The 21,605-nt window shown below is 38.7% G+C and overlaps 1 long non-coding RNA gene across 2 annotated transcripts in view; it reads right to left on the reverse strand.

Moving 5' to 3' along the window:
* Positions 1-8,191: 8,191 nt before the first annotated feature.
* LOC106991187 (uncharacterized) overlaps positions 8,192-21,605 on the reverse strand; it is a 278,139-nt gene continuing 264,725 nt past the window's right edge. The window contains exons 5-6 of one of the 2 annotated variants that reach the window (XR_006059905.2): positions 14,549-14,676; positions 8,192-14,462 (exon numbers count right to left, since the gene is read on the reverse strand). This is a non-coding gene — a long non-coding RNA (uncharacterized LOC106991187). The remainder of the gene's footprint in view (positions 14,463-14,548; positions 14,677-21,605) is intronic. The other variant, XR_009600668.1, reaches the window with a different exon arrangement.

Genomic DNA, 21,605 nt, shown 5'->3' on the forward strand with positions numbered 1-21,605 from the left:
GCAGTAACTCTGCTCATAAGGGGAATTGCTCTCAGCAACAACAGCTGAGATGACAGGTATATAAAGGAAAATGTTCAGCTTAGGGAAAAATATGGTTAAGAGACAATGAGCACATAGCTTGATGAAGACCAGTAAAGAAATGTTATCACGGACCCTGGGCAAGTCAATAAAACTAGGCAAAACTTGGACCTTCCTGAATAATCACATAGTGTGAAACAACCACCATCAGTAGGAAATCTCTCTTCTTGCAGCACATGTGGAATTTGGCCTCCAATGAACGGAGGCACCCAGCTGTATGACCCAGGGTAGGCACATTCCAATCATTACACAGAATTACTTGGAACCATTAAAAGTTTAAATAAGTACACTACATAAAGATTTACATCAACTCTCCTCCTCATTCATGAAGCAACTTTCTCATGCTTAACAAAAAGAGATTTATGAAAATGTTTACATATTTCCATGTTAAAATGAACCATCATTTGTTCACAATTGCTACAATAATTCAGTCAAGTATTTGTGAAAGAAAAGGTGCATATCATTTTAAAACTGCTTATTACATAAAAAATTATCTTGCCAAAATATGCATTATGAAATTCAAAGTAATATTAGTAAGTTATTCCCCTTTTTATTCTGAAAACAGTAAAAAATAGTAAAGACAAGCAAATTGACTAGACCATTCCATTTGACTAATTGAGGGGGAGAAGTAGATATGATTTAATGAAATGACTGAACTATAACACCTTCCTATATCAGCTCGATTTTACTGTGTGTGTCGTACAGTCAGTGCTTCTGGGTTGGTTGTTTTTTACAGATGCTATGTCCGGAGTTTTGACAGTGAAGAAGTTGATTGAAAGTCTATTTGAAGGAAATTGAAGGCAATAGAAAGACAGGTATTTGACACAGAGTACTGACAAGTCTTTCACATTTTGCTCTCAACTGCAGAAGAATAGTGAGAGTAATTATTTAGGAATGCAGGATCAAAGGAAGGTTTTCTGGGGTAGAGAGAATTACAATGTTTGTGTATCCTGTTGAGAATGAGCCAGTGTGGGTGGGGAAATGGCTCACTGTCACTCTTAACACTATTTCTGAGCATTCTGGGCTATTTTAGCCACCATCCATGGCCATAATGCCTTCATCTTGCAAAACTAAGATTCCATACCTATTGAATAATAGTTCCCCATTCCTCTTTGCCCCTAGACCCTGGCAACGACCGTTTAACTTTCTGCCTCTATGAATATGACTACTCTAGTTATCTCACGTAAGTGGAATCCTGCAGTATTTATTTGTCTTTTTGTGACCGGCTTATTTCACTTCGTATAATGTCTTCATGGTTTATCCGCTTGTAGGATGTGCCAGAATGTCCTTACTTTTTAATGCTAATAATATTCCATTGTAGATATCTACCATATTTCATTAACCATTCTTCTGTAGATGGATGCTTTGGTTTCTTCCAGTTTGGGCTCTTGTAAATAATGCTACTATGAACATGGATTGACAAAAGTCACCTTAGAGACCCTGCGTTCAATTTGGGAGCATAAATACCCAAAAGTGGGATTGCCAGATCATATGACAGTCTTATTTTTTACTTTTCTAAGAACTGCCATACTGTTCTCCATGTAGCTGCACCACTTTACAGTTTCAACCAACAGTGCACAAGGGTTCCAATTTCTCCACATCCTGCTGACACTTACTTCCCTTGTTTCTTAAAAAAATAGTAGCCATTCTAATATGTGTGAGATGCTATCTCACTGGCATTTTGATTTGCCTTTCCCTACCTTACTTTGCCAACAAAGGTCCGTCTAGTCAAGGTTATGGTTTTCCCAGTGGTCATGTATGGATGTGAGAGTTGGACTGTGAAGAAAGCTGAGCACCAAAGAATTGATGCTTTTGAACTGTGGTGTTGGAGAAGACTCTTGAGAGTCCCTTGGACTGCAAGGAGATCCAACCAGTCCATTCTGAAGGAGATCAGCCCTGGGACTTCTTTGGAAGGAATGATGCTAAAGCTGAAACTCCAGTACTTTGGCCACCTCATGAGAAGAGTTGACTCATTGGAAAAGACTCTGATGCTGGGAGGGATTGGGGGCAGGAGGAGAAGGGGACGACAGAGGATGAGATGGCTGGATGGCATCACCGACTCGATGGATGTGAGTTTGGGTGAACTCCGGGAGTTGGTGATGGACAGGGAGGCCTGGCGTGCAGCGATTCACGGGGTTGCAAAGAGTCAGACATGGCTGAGCGACTGAGCTGAACTGAACTGAATGACTGGTTACACTGAGCATCTTTTCAGGTTGTTGGTCATTTGTATCTCCCTTTTGGAGAAATGTCTATTGAAGTTTTGTACTCATTTTTTAATCAAGTTGTTTTTTAAGTTATAGGAGTTCTTTATATACTCTACTGCCTTCTTGCCCACCTTGCTCTGGACACATTGGCCTCCCTTCTTTCCCTCAAACCCCAGCCGTGTTTCCCTATTAGAGCCCTTGCTATTCCCTCTGCCTGGCATATGTGGCTTGGTCCCTCATCTCCTTATGTCTAACTCAAATTGTGCCTTCTCATAACTCACCCCTGCTCCCCTGATACATTTAATCTCCTTTAAAGTGCTCTACTTTTTCTTTTTTATATATTGCTTTTACCTTCTAATATCCTGCATAACTTATTCATATTTTACATATTCAAATATAAACTTCTCAAGGACAGGCATCTTTGTCTATTTTCTTTACAGATATATTTCAAACACCAACTGGAGTCCTTGTGCACAATTAATTCCTCAAAAATATATACTTTATATTTAAAGTACATACTTTAAATATATTTATACTTAGTGTCAGCGAATATACTTTAAGCAAAAAAAAAAAAATTTAACTTGGTTGATGATTTTTACTTTCCTCTTGGAAATTATCTCTTCTAAGTGGAAATTATTTTAAGATCAGAGGCTTCTGAACATGAATTTCCTTAATTCATTTAATAATTTGCCCAAACCACAGAGTTGCACAAATACAGCTCTCGGAAGATTTAGTCTTATCTCTCAGACTATAATAATTATCTCACTCTTGCTATAAAAGTCAAGAAAAGGAGGAGGAGATAAAGAATTAATTAATCAAGGCTTTGACTTTTCTGAAAACCCAGGGAATTTTTATCAGCTGCTTTGTTATTTACCTAGCATTACTCTCTGGAATATCAATACTATATCCTGAGATTTACATAATGGCCATGATGTATTCACGCAAATGAAGAGCAAGTGCCCTGAAAGAGTCATTGCTTATACTTCTTGTACATTAATTCACTTTGGAGCCTTCATATTCAGGAATATCAGTCACACTGAGACAACAGAAGACTGCTTTACTAAAATACAGTGCCTTACAGCCTTTCTCATCATACACTAAGATGACAGTGATGATCATACAGCATCCTCCTGGGATAGACAAGGGAACTGGAGTCCATGGCAAGGCTTCTGCAGCCACCTAGCCCTGCTTGGCAGCATCCACAGGACTGGTTGACCCACCTGATGAGAGGCTCTTTCTAGGTTAGATGATGTTACAGGAAGTTAATTCTTACCAGTTGGTGGGTGAAACCAATTCTCTATTACAAACGTAAATTATAACTTCATATTGTTTTCTTCATCAAATATTCTAATATATTTTCCTACATAGTCCTTCAAAATTTCAAATCAACAATGCTTTGAATTTTTTTCAATACTACCTTTTCTTTAAACTTATTTTTTTATTTTTTTTTTAGTTTTTTATTTTTTAAATTTTAAAATCTTTAATTCTTAAACTTATTTTTTTATTGAAGGATAACTGCTTTACAGAATTTTGTGGTTTACTGTCATACATCAACAAGAACCAGCTGTAGGTACACCTGTGTTCCCTCCCTCCCAAACCTCTCTCCCATCTCCCTCCCCATCCCACCCTTCTAGATTGTCACAGAGCCCCTGTTTGGGTTCCCTGAGACATACAACAAATTCCCATTGACTATCTATTTTACATATGGCATTGTAAGTTGCCAGGTTACTTTCTCCATACATCTCACCCTCTCCCTTCTCCCCTGCCCCTGTGTCCATAGGTTTGTTCTCTATGTCTGTTTCTGCATTGCTGCCCTGCAAATAAATTCATCAGTACCATCTTTTTAGATTCCATATATATACATCAGTATATGATTTTTTAAATAAGAATTTGAATACTGTAGGAAAGCTCCTCACTCCTTCTGCTGGGTTTGTCTATTTGACATCCAGTCCACTGGAAAAACCTTTCTATCTCTTCCTTACGTTGCAGAGGCTGGAAGCCGGAGAAGTATATTTCTCTGATACCCTAGGCAGCAAAGTTTTGGATGCATATGTAGGCTCTATCTTAAACTCAAGTATGATACTTGAAAGGCAGCAGGGAGGCTGGAGTCATTTTTCTTTGCTCTCTGGCAATAGTAAAAGGCATAGCAGGAGCCTTCTAAATGTGAATTTCTGGAGTGGCTTCTCTCTCCCCTGCTATTCCACTCATCTTGAAGCTACAAAGCACCAGGAGATGGATAGGAGTTTCTTTTTTTAATATTTATGTATTTATTTTTGGCTGTGTCAAGTCTTAGTTGCAACACACAGGTGCTTCGTTGCAGTGCTTGGGTTTCTCTCTAGTTGTGGCACATGGCTTAGTTGCCCCGCAGCATGCCCCTAAGTGGAGATCTTAGGTCCCTGGCCAGGGATCAAACCCACATCCCCTGCACTGAAAGGCAGATTCTTAACCACTGGACCACCAGGGAATTCCCAGATAGGAGTTTCTTGCTTGATCTTAACGCTACCAACAGAGGCTCTGTGACTTCTGTGGTAATGCACCTGAAGCCTAGTTCTGTCTCACCTCCTTCAGCCCCTGTAGTGGCTCTGCAGGCACTAGCTGATTGCATTAAAGTATGACAAAACCACTACAATATTGTAAAGTAATTAGCCTCCAATTAAAATGAATACATTTTAAAAAATAAATAAAGCCTCTGTCTGAAACAACTACAGTGCTTTTTATATTCTTGTCTGAGCCGTGACTAAAATAGTCTTCTCAGGCAACAGACATAGAAACTCCATTTCTTTATATAATACATGTAATAAACATTCAGCTTTAACCTTCATTTTATAGGACAGGTATGTGAAAACACTCTAAACTTTTTTTCCTGTCTATGAATAGGATATAATGGCTAACACAGGGCTTATATGCTCACATCTCAGCCAACTCCCATTCTTTAAACTTGCCATTAAACTACCAATGGAGGCTATGGTTTCTGTTCCAGTTCTTTTTCAGCCAAGAAGAAATTTTTAAATATCAGGCTTATAATGTTTTGGAGAAGGAAATGGCAAGCCACTCCAGTGTTCTTGCCTGGAGAATCCCAGGGATGGGGGAGCCTGGTGGGCTGCCGTCTATGGGGTCGCACAGAGTCAGACACGACTGAAGCGACTTAGCAGCAGCAGCAGTATAATGTTTTACTTCTGTATTACCCAAAACACATGACCAGAAAATGAAAGGAATATAGATCACTAAATGAAAATAAAGAGCTCTTTCTAGAAAAAAAAGATGAATGAATTCAAAGCAAATGGCAAATATTCTCTACCATCTAACTACCTAATCTTCTTCTTGTATATTACACCAGAACAAATTTCAAACTGTTAAAATAATTATATTAAAAGAAATGACCCAGTGGATTAAAGATCAAAATGTAAGACAGGACACAATAAAACTCTTGGGGGAAAACATAAGAGGAACACTTTTTGACATAAATCATACCCACCTCTTACAGTAATTAAAATAAAATCAAAAATAAACAAAAAGGACCTAATTAAACCTAAAAGCTTTTGCACAGCAAAGGAAACCATAGACAAGATGAAAAGACAACCCTCAGAACAGGAGAAACTATTTGTAAACAAAGCAATAGATAAGAGAATTATCTCCAAAATGTATAAAGAGCTCAGACAGCTCAGTGACTAAAAAACCCCAAACAACCCAATCAAAAAATGGATGGAAGACCTAAATAGACATTTTTCCAAAGAAGATGTCCAGAAGATGTCCATGAAAAGATGTTCAACATCACTGATTATTAAAGCTTAGTCGCTCAGTCGTGTCCAACTCTTTACAACCCCATGGAATGTAGCCTGTCAGTTTCCTTTGTCCATAAGGATTCTCTAGGCAAGAATACTGGAGTTGGTTGCCATGCCCTCCTCCAGGTGATCTTCCCAACCCAGGGATTGAACCCAGGTCTCCTGCATTGCAGGCAGATTCTTTACCATCTGAGCCACCAGAGAAGCCCCATTAATTATTAGAGAAGTGCAAATCAAAGCTACAATGAGGTATTTACCTCATACCAGGGAATGCTGCTGCTACTACTAAGTTGCTTCAATCCTGTCCAACTCTGTGCGACCCCATAGATGGCAGCCCACCAGGCTCCCCTATCCCTGGGATTCTCCAGGCAAGAACACGGGAGTGGGTTGCCATTTTCTTCTCCAATGCATGAAAGTGAAAGTGAAGACGCTCAATCGTGTCCGACTGTTAGCAACCCCATGGACAGTAGCCCACCAGGCTCCTCCCTCCATGGGATTTTCCAGGCAAGAGTACTGGAGTGGGGTGCCATTGAGTTCTCCGACCAGTCAGAACGGCCATCAGCAAAAAATCTACAAATCAATAATAAGTGTTGGAGAGGATGTGGCGAAAAGGGAACCCTCCTACACTATTGGTGTGAATATAAACTAATACAGCCATTATGGAAAACAGTCTGGAGATTCCTTAAAAAACTAGGAATAAATCTGCTATATGACCTAGCAATCCCACTACTGGGTGTATAACCTGAGAAAATCAAAATTCAAAAAAAACCCCACATGCAACCCAACGCTCACTGCAGCACTATTTACAAAAGCCAGGGCATGAAAGCAGCCTAAATGTTCATCAGCCGAGAAACGGATAAAGAAGACGTGGTACATGTATAGAATGGAATATTACTCAGCCATAAGAATGAATGAAATTTGGTCATCTGCAGTGAGGTGGATGCACCTGGAACCTGTTATATAGAGTGAAGTCAGTCAGAAAGATAGAAACAAATATTGTATATTAACACATATATATGAAATCTAGAAAAACAGCACTGATAACCTATTTGCAGGGCAGGAAGACAGATGCAGATGTAGAGACTGGACTTGTGGAGACAGTGGGAAGGAGAAGGGGGAACGAACTGAGAGAGTAGCACTGACATATACACATCGTTGTGGGTAAAACAGATAGCTAGAGGGAAGCCGCTGTGTAATCCTTCCTGTACGTGGCAGGTACTGCTATGTACTATACTACCTAGCACATTACTAGGATACTGTAGTACTACTACAGTACGACCTATGCACTATAGGATAAATGTTAACCCTATTCTCTTTTCTATCTATTTTTAAAGAATGTTATACAACATATTATCATAAACAAATATGGAATGAAGCTGTATGTATGACTTTACAGTGTGATTAATACCTTTCCTACAGCAGAGAAGTAAAAGTCAGTTTACTTCTGAAATCCTTATGATTCATAGCAGTTGCTATGGTTATCAGGTTATCTCCATGATCTAAATGAAAAAAAATCTCAGAAATTGTGCAGTTATTCTGAAGTCTATATCTGCGTCTTTAACATATATACATAAGGCTTAAGAGTTAGAATTCACATTTTCTGAAATAGCTGGCCCTGATCATTCACTTTTCTTTCAAACTGCTTATAGGGTGTGGTTAGGACTACTTAGACCAAGCTACGATAATGAATTTTAATACTGTGACTTATCTTCCAACTTAGAAAGAGGATCTCTTTTTCCCTGGGATTGAAGCTGAAACTCCTGAGAGCCCGCCTGACAGTGAGTGTAACACAGAGGGAAGTAGACCTGAGTCACAGATCCACTCGGCCCCTGGATCCAACCATGCCTGTAGCAGGCATGGTTGAATGAGGAGGATCATGCCTACACTTTGCAGTTTTATGAGCCAATATATTCCTTATTTCCCCGTACTTAATTTGAATAGTGTTTCTGTCTTTGGACCTAAAAGGGTGCTGTCAAAATGTAATGACCACAAGAGCATATAATTTGGAATCAGACAAATTAGATCTCTGACCTAGTTTCCACATTAAGAGATAATAATGCCTTCCTATTAGGTCTGTCAGGAGGACGAAATAAAATAGTATTATCTACAAGTGAGAGACACTGAGTACACAGGTTCCCTTTTTTAATCTCCCCTATGAGCTACATATATATATTTGAAGTATAGTTGATTTAGTGTTTCAAGTGTATAGCAAAGTGATTTATCTATCAGTTCAGTTCAGTCACTTAGTCATGTCCAACTCTTTGCAACCCCATGGATTACAGCATGCCAGGCTTCCCTGTCTATCACCAACTCCAAAAGCTTGCCCAAACTCACGTCCATTGAATTGGTGATGCCATCCAAACATCTCCTCCTCTGTTGTCCCCTTCTCCTCCTGCCTTCAATCTTTCCCAGCATCAGGGTCTTTTCAAATGAGTCATTTCTTTGCATCAGATGGCCAAAGTATTGGAGGTTCAGCTTCAGCATCAGTCCGTCCAATGAATATTCAGGACTGATCTCCTTTAGGATGGACTGGTTGGATCTCTTTGCAGTCCAAGGAACTCTCGAGAGTCTTCTCCAACACCACAGTTCAAAAGCACCAATTCTTTGGGGCTCAGCTTTCTTTATAGTCCAACTTTCACATTCATACATGACTACTGGAAAAACCATAGCTTTGACTAGACAGACCTTTGTTGGCAAAGTAATGTCTCTGCTTTTTAATATGCTGTCTAGGTTGGTCATAGCTTTTCTTCCAGGAGCAAGTGTCTTTTAATTTCATGGCTGCGGTCACCATCTGCAGTGATTTTGGAGCCCAAGAAAATAAAGTCTCCCACTCTTTCCATTGTTTCCCCACTTATTTGCCATGAGGTGATGGGATCAGATGCCATAATCTTAGTTTTTTAAATGTTGAGTCTTAAACCAGCTTTTTCACTCTCCTCTTTCACCTTCATGAATATTAGGGTACATATATCTTTTTGAATTAAAGTTTTCATCTTTTCTGAACATATGCCAAGGAGTGGAATTGCTGGATCATACAGTGGAATTTCTGGATATATTTTTAGTTTTTTAAGGAAACGCCATACTGTTTTCCATAGTGGCTGCACCAATTACATTCCCACCAACAGTGTAGGAGGGTTCCCTTTTCCCTGGGAGCTATGCTGATATCATACCCTTGAGTTCTTACATAATGTTTTCCTTTTCTACTGCTCATTTTAAAGCTCTCCATTCACACTCATATATAATGTGAAGTCATCTGAACCTAAATTAAAAATGGAGAAGGATATTTCATACAGCTGGCAACATAATGTTTCCCACCTAGTTTCATAAGAGAATCAGTTTAGGGAGCAAGAATATTTGTCTTCAGGAATATAGACTCAAAAGGATGGCTGCGAATTTGTATTCCTCTTCACACAGTCTCTACCTTTTTGGTTTATGCGTTCAGTGTAACATGAATTTAATCTTATTCAGGTTCTGGTCACATGGTACAGTTTCTTTTGTCTTCTTAGATATAACCCATGCGTAGAATCTCCTCTATTGGCACAAAAGATTTACTCATCTTTTATGATCATATTGGATTTCAGTTAAGTAGTTTGATAATCAGACGGAATATAATTAATCATTTACAGGATTACCTAGGCTAAACATCGGCACAGTAAAATACAGTGAATATGTTTATGCCCATCTAAATCTCTGTATTAATAAATGTGATCAAATTATACAATTCAAATGATTTTCAGGAAAATATTCCTGGCACAGAGGATTAGAAATATGTTTAAGCTAAATTTAGAATTCAGGGAAAGCAATCCTACAGCTTAGTTTCCATTATTGTTTTTCCCTTCAACTAAGCTCCTTAAGCTGAATAAATTAAAGTTCTCAAGATGTTTAAACAGTTCAGTATATAGTAATATGTTTATGGTTTATTATAAAATATAGTGGTAGAAGCATTGCCAAATTACCCCTAATACCTACATGATCATAACTGGAAATCTCTAGCAAAAGCATCAATGTCTTACTTACTCTTTAGTTTCAGCTCCTTATCTGTAATTGTTCACCTCCCCCTTGGGAATCTCTCCTCATTTCCTAAAGTCTCATCCTTCTCTCTGGAGAACCGTGTTATAGTCACAAAACCATATCCCAACCTGTCAGGCAAAATGTCACTTTCTATTGTCTAATAATCTATCTAAAATAATCTCATACATCTTGATTTTTTTCAATCTTTTAAAAAGCTCACCACGGTATGTTTCAAACTGTTTCAAAATTAAGGAAAGTAATGCAAGATGTCTTTAAAGGTAGGTAACACCCAGTACCATATATATTTCTTAAAGCAGAAGAAAAAATTTATTGTTGCTTTTTTGTCTTAGCATGGCACTTACTTTATAATTTTTAGCAACTGTTAATAAGTATTTGCCCCACTTCACACTCACCTCATCTCTATTTTCACCCCATGAGCAGCATGACCATATGTTGCAGGACAATACTTCGAACTACTGATCCAACACTGTCCCCTTCTCTATCAAGACCCTACTTTTTAGCACAGGCAGTTTGGCTTACAGACTCAGTCTAGGAGAGGGAAGAGATAAATTTAGAAAACAAAAGCACATAAAACAGAAATGTGCTTAGTCTCTCAATTGTGTCCTACTCTTTGCGACCCCACGGACTGCAGCCCACCAGGCTCCTCTGTGCATGGGGATTCTGGATACTGGAGATATTGGAGTGGGTTGCCATGCTCTCCTCCAGGGGATCTTCCCAACCCAGGAATCAAACCTAGGTCTTCCACATTGCAGGCAGATTCTTTACTGTCTGTGCTACCAGGGAAGCCTGAAAATTCTGGAGTGGGTAGCCTATTCCTTCTCCAGGGGATCTTCCCAACCCAGGAATCAAACCAGGGTCTCCTGCATTGCAGGCAGATTCTTTACCAGCTGAGCTACCAGGGAATCCCCTAAAACAGAAATACCTCTAAAGAAATGTGACAGAGTTTTTCTTAGACTAAATTTTAGAATTCTTTTAACTGGGGAGAGGGAAGAACAGAAAGGAGAGAAATAGGATAAAGTAAGTTGGGGCCCTATATCCTGTAGCCCTCCAAAGACCTGAGGGTGATGAATGGATTCTAGATAGAATCCTTGAACACAAGTGACTTGTGGCCTGCTTTCTGTCTAGATAGTAAAGACACAGCAAATCCCCATAGAAGGCTAATGTGTTAGTTGTTTGCTGGGTTGGTTCCCACCCATCTAAGCTCTCCCTTATATCACAGGGGCTAGAAGTCTGGAAGCTACATTTCCCAACCCATCTCCCCACCCCCATCCCCATCCCCCACCCAGCCCTTGTAGGCAGGTTTCATTTCAAGACCTGTGAGTAGAAAGAACTTGTACAAGATTAAAGTGAACTGCTGGGACAACTGGATAGTCACAAGCGAAGACTGAATTTCGACCCCTACCTCAAATCATATATAAAAATCAGCTCAAAATGGATCTAAGACCTAACTCCATGAAATAAAAGTATAAAATTGTGATTTTGCGATGGATTCTTAAATAGGATAACAAAATATAGGCAGCAAAAGAAAAACAAATAAACTAGACTTTTATCAAAATAAAAAACTTGCAGATGTCAATAGACATTGTCAAAAAAGTGAAAAGACAGCTCACAATATGGGATAAAACATTTGTAAATCATATACACAATAAGGAACTTGTTATCTAGACTCTGTTAAGAACTATTGTGTGCCATGTGCTGTGCTAAGTTGCTTTGGTCGTGTCCAACTCTTTGTGACCCTATGGACGGAAGCCCACCAGGCTCCTCTGTCGATGGAATTCCCCAGGCAAGAATACCAGAGTAGGACGCCATGCCCTCTTCCAGGGCATCTTTTTGACCCAGGGATAGAACTAGTGTCTTTTGCTCAGTAGGCAGCTTCTTTACCACTGAGCCACTTGGGAAGCCCAATGTTACCATGTAACCCAGCAGTTCAACTCCTAGGTACTATATACCCAACATATATACATCCACACAAAAACTTATACATGAATGTTCATATCAACATTATCAATAATAGCCAAAAAGCTGAAATAACCCAAATGCCTATTAACTGATGAATGGATAAATGAAACGTGGTATATTCATACAATGAAATAGTATTCATCAATAAAAGCGAATATTGATACATGCTACAACATGCATGAACCTTGAGAATAGACTATGCAAAAGAATCCAACCACAAAGGATGATATATTTTAAGATTCTATTTATACAAAATGTCCAGAATAGTCAAATCTATAGAGATGAAAAGTCAGTTAGAGTTTACCTAGGGGGATGTTTACCTGGGGAGAGGGATGGGGGCGGGGTTTGAGGGGTGACACCTAAGGAGAAGGAATTTCTTTCGAGGATATTGAAAATGTTCCAGAATTGACTGTGGTGATGGATGCACAACTCTGAATATACTAAAGCTAGTGAATTATACACTTTAAATGGCTGAACTGCATGCTATATAAATTATATCTCAGTAAATCTGTTTTTTAAAAATAGATTAAAGTGAGGAAGAAAGGCAGGGCCACAAGTAGAGGGGTGCACTGCTCTTGCACCCCTCTAGCAACTGCATTGGCTCTGCAGGGATATAAGAGCACTGGTCAGAGCAAACCAGGATTAGACATGTGCGGTCCCCTACAGGGCCTGCAGCAGCTTCCTGGAGTCCCTAAACACTGACTAACACCAATTTCCCCTCCTTCCCTTTTTCTCTTTCATCCCTTCCAGCAAAACTGTAGCTTAATTCCCTGGGTTAAATCTTGCTCTGCTTGAAATTCCTAGAGTGATTTGTTTTCCTAACTAAACCCTTGCTGTTATTATTGCCTAGAGAACATCCAGTCTCCTTGTTCTCTTCCTAACAAATTCCATATTTCATTCAGGTCCTCACTCCTCCCCAACATAGACAAATGCCTGACAAGACTGTGAGTCTCCCCCGGCCCTTCCTGCCTCAGCTTCAGGGTTCAGCCTGATTTTGGTCTAAGGGTAATTCCATTCTTCTTACTAAAAATTGGTTTAGAAATAGGCCTCTGGCCCAGTTTATACAAACAAAAGATAAAAAGGGGTTTGCCAGAGACTTCTAGGAATGTTCTTCATTCTTAAGAAAGAAGTATGAAAAAAAAGAAAGAAAGAAGCATGAAAGACCAATTATATAAAAGAGAAAACCCTAGTTTCTGCAGGCAGCTATCATATAACCTAGACAGTAGCCCACCTTAGAATGAAGATGGCTGGCAGAAGGCAGAGCAGAGCGAACCCAACTCTTTAACTGTTGAATCTAGACAGTCTGAAGCTCACCTCACCTCTTGACTTCTAAAAGGGGCTAATAACTTGCCTCAAGGCAATTTGAGGGAACTTTCCTTTTATCACTAGAAACATCTTAATTTATGCCCTGAGACACTTTGAAATGGCAGGCCCTCCAGGCAGAAAGGGCATGAGGTAACTCCTTAGTTTCCCATAGTGGCATGAAATATCATGAAAAGTGAAAGTGAAGTCGTTCAGTCATGTCCTACTCTTTGCGACCCCATGGATGATAGCCTACCAGGCTCCGCCGTCCATGGGATTTTCCAGGCAAGAATATTGGAGTGGGCTGCCATTTCACGTAAAAGGTACCTCTAACAACTGAAAAATTTAGCCAAGTTGGGCTGGTGGACCTGGAGGGAACTGGCATACAGGATGAGAAGACACGAGGCAAGAACTACACAAAACCAGAGATGAGGTAGGAATGCAGGCATCAGGAGAGAAGGGTAATGAAAACCAGGAACCAGATGGTCTCCTACATCCCAGCAAGTGCTACACAGGACAGCTGATGACCGGGGCTACACCCTCCCTCCCCACCACCTGCATCCCTCAAGCCTTAGGAGGATGATGGATTGACAGGATAAATTTCCCACCAACAAACAGAATGGAAGTTCAAATAAAGATTGTTGGATCATGGGAAAATGAAAGAAGTTATGGAGGGAGAAAACCATAGCCCAAGGAGTGTACCTCCCACTCACGCAGAACTCATTCTTCAGCCATTGAGTGGCAGGGTAAGCATGATCATCTTGATTCTCAAGCCCACCCAACATTTATCAACCTTGTCTTCAAGGAGGGTCACAGTCCACCTTGTCAAATCCTCCTCTGCAACCTGCTCTCATCTGGAATTGTTCAAAGTTCAGGCTTAAACCATCTCATGAATGGAATTTATATTTCAAGAGGCTCATGGGTGCAATCGTGATGGGAAGGCTTAGTATAGAACTCTTGCCTTCAACCAATCCATTACCACTGTCTTCCTGATCAAAAAATGGATATATAATTAGGCAAGAGAAACTCAGAGAAATGCTTATATATTCTGTTCCGCCACCCTAAGCCTTTTTCCTTACATGTCTTCCAAAGTCACACCACTCCAAATCTGAAAAAGAGAATACATTTTAAATCATTACTGATGGATAATATGCAACTCAAAGTGGGTCTAACTTGGAATGTGAAAGTTCTTACCACATTTCGCTGACTGAGCTTATAAAATTTAAGTGGCGCAGTGCTTGAAAACAACTGTAGTCATCATATAATTTCTTATTTTTTAACATTCTTCATTGCATCATTCTTCATGTCATTTGGTCTCTATCCTGAAATTAAGAAAAAATTTTCATTTTCATTCCACAGGGAAGAGAATTCACTACAGAAATCACGAATACTGAACACAACTAGAAAAGCAAAGTTGAGCATCAGATTGATGGTTTTCTATCTTATTCCTGTTATCATTCTTCTATTAAAAAATGTTAAACCTTTGCATATGCAGAAAATAATTTAACCTCTATATTTCACCTCTATGTTAAATATATTCTTTAGTTGAGCATTGATAGAAAATTCTACTGATGCATAGAAGCACATTTTAACTTTTCATAAATGTGAAAAGGTGAAATTCTTTTTATTCCTTATGCTAGCAATCACAACTTTATAAATGGATATTTAGTAATTATATACATACCTATTACAAAGAAATTTAAATGAAAACTGGACATTCTATATCTTGTCACTGAAAATCTGAGTTTCTACATAAGTCTAGTTGCTAAGGACAGAACTTTATTAAAATATTTGAAGGTTTATTTTTAATATTCTACCAAATGCTGACTTTCAACTTTGCAATTAGACCATGTGTTATGGATTACTTTGTTTGTTGAAATGTATGCTTAAAATTAAAATATTTGCTTAAAATTGTTGTAAATGTTTGCTTAAAATTATAAACTACATTTTCTCTAACATGGTGTTACCCACCAAGTTGATGAGACTAAACCCAACTGGACACCACCTGATCTATCTCAAGTTATTCCAACCTGAGCAGAAGGAATGAAGATTTTATTAACATTAACCTTTCTTAGCATTTAGAAACATGGCTCATAAAGATTTATTTAAAGGCTCTAACAGCTCATTTTAAAGCACTGTTCCAGGCACATGAGCCTTCTGGGCATCATGGGGGGCGGTGAAGGCAGTCTGCACTTCCCAGGAGGTGCCAGTGGTTGGTGAGATGGAGTGACAGCGCCGATGGCAGTTCTCTCCAGTGTCTGGCACGGCTGCGGCAGTAGCGTCTCTCCTAGGCCAGTTCCAAGGCACAGTTTTCTAGAATCTACTAGATAAAGTGCTCCCCACAAACTAGGGTATAAACCATAAAAGAGACATGGAACTCCACAAATGGATGCTCCAACATGAGGAAAAGGACTGTTCCTAGCATGACAATGAACAGAAGATCCTGAAAAAGTGTGACAGCAAGTGTGGAGAGTAACCAAGTCCAGTGTGAAGTGAAAAGCTGGTCCAGGATGCATATTTTCAAGAACTGAATTCGTATACTTTTTTATGAGTGCTTGACTGAATTTAGAGGTTCATCCTTTTGGTTTTTTTCTCTCTCTCTTCCTCATTTCTCTCCATCTTCCCCTCCCTCCTTCCCCATCCCCCCCCCCCCCCCCATCATCCCCCCCACCCCCGTCAACTGCATTGATCACAAAGCAAATTTAAAAGTGAGCAATTATTAACTCCCTCCAAAAGTAAGTTGTATATGAGAGGAAATTGTAGGACACTGTGTATAAGAATATTTACACAGACATACTAATTTTGACATTAGATACTGACAGACTCAAAAATATTGTCAGTGAGGAGAAGAAGGTGAAATATATGCTCATTTATGTGGCGTGCATTTGTGTTGGGGGAGGAGCGGTTGAGGAGTGGATCAGAAACCTAAACCTTACTTTTCACAATAGGAAGTGAAGTGAAAATCTTCAAAACTGAAAGAAAAAGTTAAAAACTGCCCAAAGTGTTGGACACTGTTGACTTTGGGAGTTGGAATCAGAAGCTGAAAAGAGTAAAGCTGAGAACTGTTATAATAAGCTAGCAGAACTCATCATATTTAAAGTATGTGTAATTCTGACAAAAAGATTAAAATTTTAGAGACAAATAGTTTTTAAATTCCCCCCAAATTCCATCATTATTTTCATTAGAATTTCACTGAATTTATACATAAACAATTTAGGAAGAATTGGCATCTTTATAATTCCAATTATTTCTCTCTAAAAATATGGTTAAGACTCATTTCTGTCCTCAGAGTTTTATCATCTTGTTATATGTCCTGTGCATTTTCCATTGTGTGTGTCAAAGCATCTATATTACTCTTTGCTATTATAATGACATCTTTTTTCATTATGTATTATAACTATTACTAGTATATAACAATTTTTCTATATCTATTTGTATTTATTATTTATAAAATTTATATTATTTATTTCTATATTTTCTTATAACTTGTCAGCTTACTGAACATTTCTAATATTTTTCAACTGTCTTTAGTTTTTTAGATAGACAATCATATAAATGCACAATTATAATTATATATTATAATTTTTCTTTTCAAATATGTGTAATATTTCTTTTAGTTATCCCATTACATTGGTTAGAATTTGTTAAATACAGCTCTAAAAATAAGAAACAGTGGCTGTGTTGCTTTCAGCTTGAATGGATATAATCTTAGTTTTCTCAAACATTATTTTTACTGATTTCAGCAAACACTTGACCATCTATTTCTCCTATTTATATTATTTCCCTATCTAAATATTAATACCTCTTCATACTTTATCATTTGTCATCTAGCCTTTGTCTAGTTACCTATTTTTCTCCTTACAATCTATGTTCCTAGTGGTATGGAACAGCGTTTTGTCTAATGCCAGAACTGAAAAGAATGGCTGGCTCAATAGAAATGTGTTAAATGAATGAATTGATCAATGACGGGCAGGTCACCTCTAGACAGTCAGATGCTCTATCTCTTTTAATCTGTGAAAAGCATTAAGAGCTGTCATAGTATTAAAATACTTTCACATTTATATAATAATATTATTTCAAAGTGGTATTTAACTGTATTTCCTAGTGTTTTACTTCAAGTGTTTGCATCTGTACTTATGAGCATGAACTGTAGCTTTGTTATATGTTATCTTTCTCAGTTTTTTTTTGTTAACCATATTAAATTAATTAAAATATTTCATATGTTTGCTCTATAACAGTTTTAAGGTTACATGAATTAACTGCTAAATTAAGAGCATTCAAGGAGAAAGTAATCTGCATCCTGATGCTTCTGCAACTTCTCATTTCAAGTCATTATTCTTCTATCGTGTTTCACTGCTCTTATTATATAAGATGCATGTGACGATGCTTTCATTAAAGTTAAAACTATATGTAAGTGTAAAGAGTGAAAATACGAGGTTCTCTCTCACCCCATACCAGAGTTAACCATGATTAACAGTTTAAAACTTTCATTTCAGTATTTTTTCTGTGACTTACCACACTTGTGTGTGCATATGTGTGTAAAAATAATGGAGGTATGATCCTGAAATTTACTTTTTTTCACTTTCCACATATATATTAAAATATGAAATTCATGTACTATATCCTTCTTAATAACTGTATGGTATTTAATTGCTCTTCTGATGATGAATATTTAGCTTTTTCCGATTTTTCACTATAATAAATATTCCTGCTGTGATCATTGCTGTACATAAAACTTGAAGTCTATGTGCATGAGAAGTAGTCTTTAGAATAAAGACTGCCAACTCAACAAAAATGGGCAGTTTTATCTTACTCAATACTGAAAAATTTATCTCCAAAAAAAGTGTTTGCTCTCTTACCCTCCTATCAATAGAATATCAGAGTGCCCCTTTGCCACATCCTTATCCACGTTGGGTGTTATCAACATTTATATGTTTACTAATCTGGTTTTAGAAAAGGTAGAGGAACCAGAGATCAAATTTCCAACATCTGCTGGGTCATCAAAAAAGCAACAGAGTTCCAGAAAAACATCTATTTCTGCTTTATTGACTATGCCAAAGCCTTGACTGTGTGGATCACAATAAACTGTGGAAAATTCTGAAAGAGATGAGAATACCAGACCACCTAACCTGCCTCTTGAGAAACCTATATGCAGGTCAGGAAGCAACAGTTAGAACTGGACACGGAACAACAGACTGGTTCCAAAAAGGAAAAGGAGTACATCAAGGCTATATATTGTCACCCTGCTTATTTAACTTATACGCAGAGTACATCATGAGAAACGCTGGGCTGGAAGAAGCACAAGCTGGAATCAAGATTGTCAGAAGAAATATCAATAACCTCAGATATGCAGATGACACCACCCTTATGGCAGAAGGGGAAGAGGAACTAAAAAGCTTCTTGACGAAACTGAAAGAGGAGAGTGAAAAAGTTGGCTTAAAGCTCAACATTCAGAAAACGAAGATCATGGCAACTGGTCACATCACTTCATGGGAAATAGATGGGGAAACAGTGGAAAGAGTGACAGACTTTATTTTTGGGGGCTCCAAAATCACTGCAGATGGTGACTGCAGCCATGAAATTAAAAGACGCTTACTCCTTGGAAGGAAAGTTATGACCAACCTGGATAGCATATTGAAAAGCAGAGACATTACTTTGCCAATAAAGGTCTGTCTAGTCAAGGCTATGGTTTTTCCAGTGTGCCGGGAGCCAGCACAAGGAATCCCGCCCATGGCAAAGGTCATGAGGAAGAGACTCGACAGGCAAAGGCAAGTCGGATCTTGAGGGAACCTCCCTGGACCTACTCGAGCATCTACCCCAAAACCAGATCTGTCTGCCTTACTATATTATGCCTTTCACCAACTCCTCTGACATTAACAGGGGGCTGTCCCCCCACCACCTTTTTCTGGAAAAAGTTAATTTAGAGCTTTTAGATAATAAGTCTCCTGGGCATAATAAGAATGTTTCAATCCAAAAACCCCTCTGATGGCTTTCTAGCCTGCCTGACAGGTTTATCCAGACTCTTACAGCTACATATGTGATTGTTTACAGCCTCCCAACCACAAGAGGCACAGGAAGCTTAAAACATCCTAGGAATGTAGGGCCTTCCAAGGAGTCAAAATCATTAAAATAGGATTGATTAAGGGTTTCATTGTTGAGCCAATACTTGCTGCCAAGTTTTTCATATCTTTTACATGTAGATATAGTTGGTAGGTAGAAAAAACAGGTAGTAGCCCTGGCATTAGCAACATTAGATCTTTGAGTTAAGTACTTTCTTTGTTATAACCTACTGCACCTTTGTTCTACAGGAATGTAACTTTATTTAGTACTTTGAGGGTGATGCAGATTAAAGAAAAAAACACTTCAAGGGAAAATGAGTTTTCTTTTTGATAGACATTTATCTAGGAAGAGAGCCATAAAAATGTTAACAGGCCTCTTGGCCAGAAGATAATGTAAATCACCTGAGACCTTTTGTATACGGGAGGGTATGCAAAAAGAAAGCCTGGTCTCAATAAGGGTCAGGACTGCTGCCCCTGCATAAATAACTCTGCATATTCCATTATTTCTTCATGTACAACTTGGGGTATATAAGCTGCCTTTGAAAATAAAGTTGTGGGTCTTGCACTGATGCTTGGCTCCCCCATGTCGTTCTTTTCTTATTCTCCCTTTTCAGGTTGAATTCCCATCTGGAGCATAAAGGCTACCCATGTCTACTTATTTGCCTGGGCTTCTAAGACCCACGCTAGAGGGAGCCCAAGATGGGGCACCCTCCGCTATTCAAGTGGGTGCCTGAGGCCTACATAGACGGTGCAAGCCCCTTGTCTCGGGACTTTATTGGCTTTCTATGTAAACCAAGGAATACAGCCTCTTTTCTCCTCTATTTTCTCCACTACACTATTCTTTCCTAATCTTTCTTTATATCTCTAAATAAATAAGTCTATCCTCACTGACGCCGTCCCCGCTTTGAATTCCCTGGATCCACCGGGGCTGGACCCCAGCACCAGTGGTCATGTATGGATGTATGGATGTGAAAGTTGGATTGTGAAGAAAGCTGAGCGCCAAAGAATTGATGCTTTTGAACTGTGGTGTTGGAGAAGACTCTTGACAGTCCCTTGGACTGCAAGGAGATCCAACCAGTCCATTCTAAAGGAGATCAGTCCTGGGTGTTCTTTGGAAGGAATGATGCTAAAGCTGAAACTCCAGTACTTTGGCCACCTCATGCAAAGAGTTGACTCATTGGAAAAGACTCTGATGCTGGGAGGGATTGGGGGCAGGAGGAGAAGGGGACAACAGAAGATGAGATGGCTGGATGGCATCACTGACCTGATGGACGTGAGTCTGAGTGAACTCCAGGAGTTGGTGATGGACAGGGAGGCCTGGCGTGCTGTGATTCATGGGGTCGTAAAGAGTCGGACACGACTGAGCGACTGAACTGAACTGAACTGAACTGAACTGAATCTGATGCATGAAGATTGATTGAAATGTATCATTAATTTACCAATGACTTCGTGCATTTTTGTGGAGTTTATCGAACATTTGTATTTCTTTTATGTAACGTGCTTTTCATACCTATTGCTAACTTTTCTACCGGAGTGTTTTCTTTTTCCTATTGATTCATATTGATATTAATCCTTTATTAATATAATATAGATATATTACTAGGCTGTGGGTTGTCCATTAATGCTGTTTCTTTGTGTACAGATGTTTTTAGTTTTTATATATTTAAATGTGACTATTTTCCTTTATGACTTTAATATTTTATATCTTTGATATGACTTCTTCACCCCAAGCTTATGAATGTCTTAATGTCTTTTCTACATTTTTATCTGATAATTTCATGGGGCTTCCCAGGTAAAAGAGTCTCTTGCCAGTACAGGAGATGTGGGTTCAACCCCTGGGTCAGGGAGATCCCCTGGAGAAGGAAATGACAACCCACTCTAGTACTCTTGCCTGGAGAATTCCATGGACAGTGGAACCTGGTGTGTTATAGTCCATGGGGTCACAGAGTCGGACATAATTGAGCATGCGTGCATGCATATGTCTGACACTTTTATATCTTTTGTATATAGCATAAGGTATGTATCTAAATATTTCTCTCAAAATGGACAACTAATTACCTCAACTATGTTTTTTCAAAATAAATAATTGAACTTCACCCTGAGTTGAAAGGTAATTCAATATCTTCCAACTAATTTACCATCTTTATCATTGATAGCAGCTAGTATTTACATAGTTCTGACCATATTCTTCT

This window comes from Ovis aries, chromosome 5, assembly GCF_016772045.2.
Source record: "Ovis aries strain OAR_USU_Benz2616 breed Rambouillet chromosome 5, ARS-UI_Ramb_v3.0, whole genome shotgun sequence".
Lineage (NCBI taxonomy): Eukaryota > Metazoa > Chordata > Mammalia > Artiodactyla > Bovidae > Ovis > Ovis aries.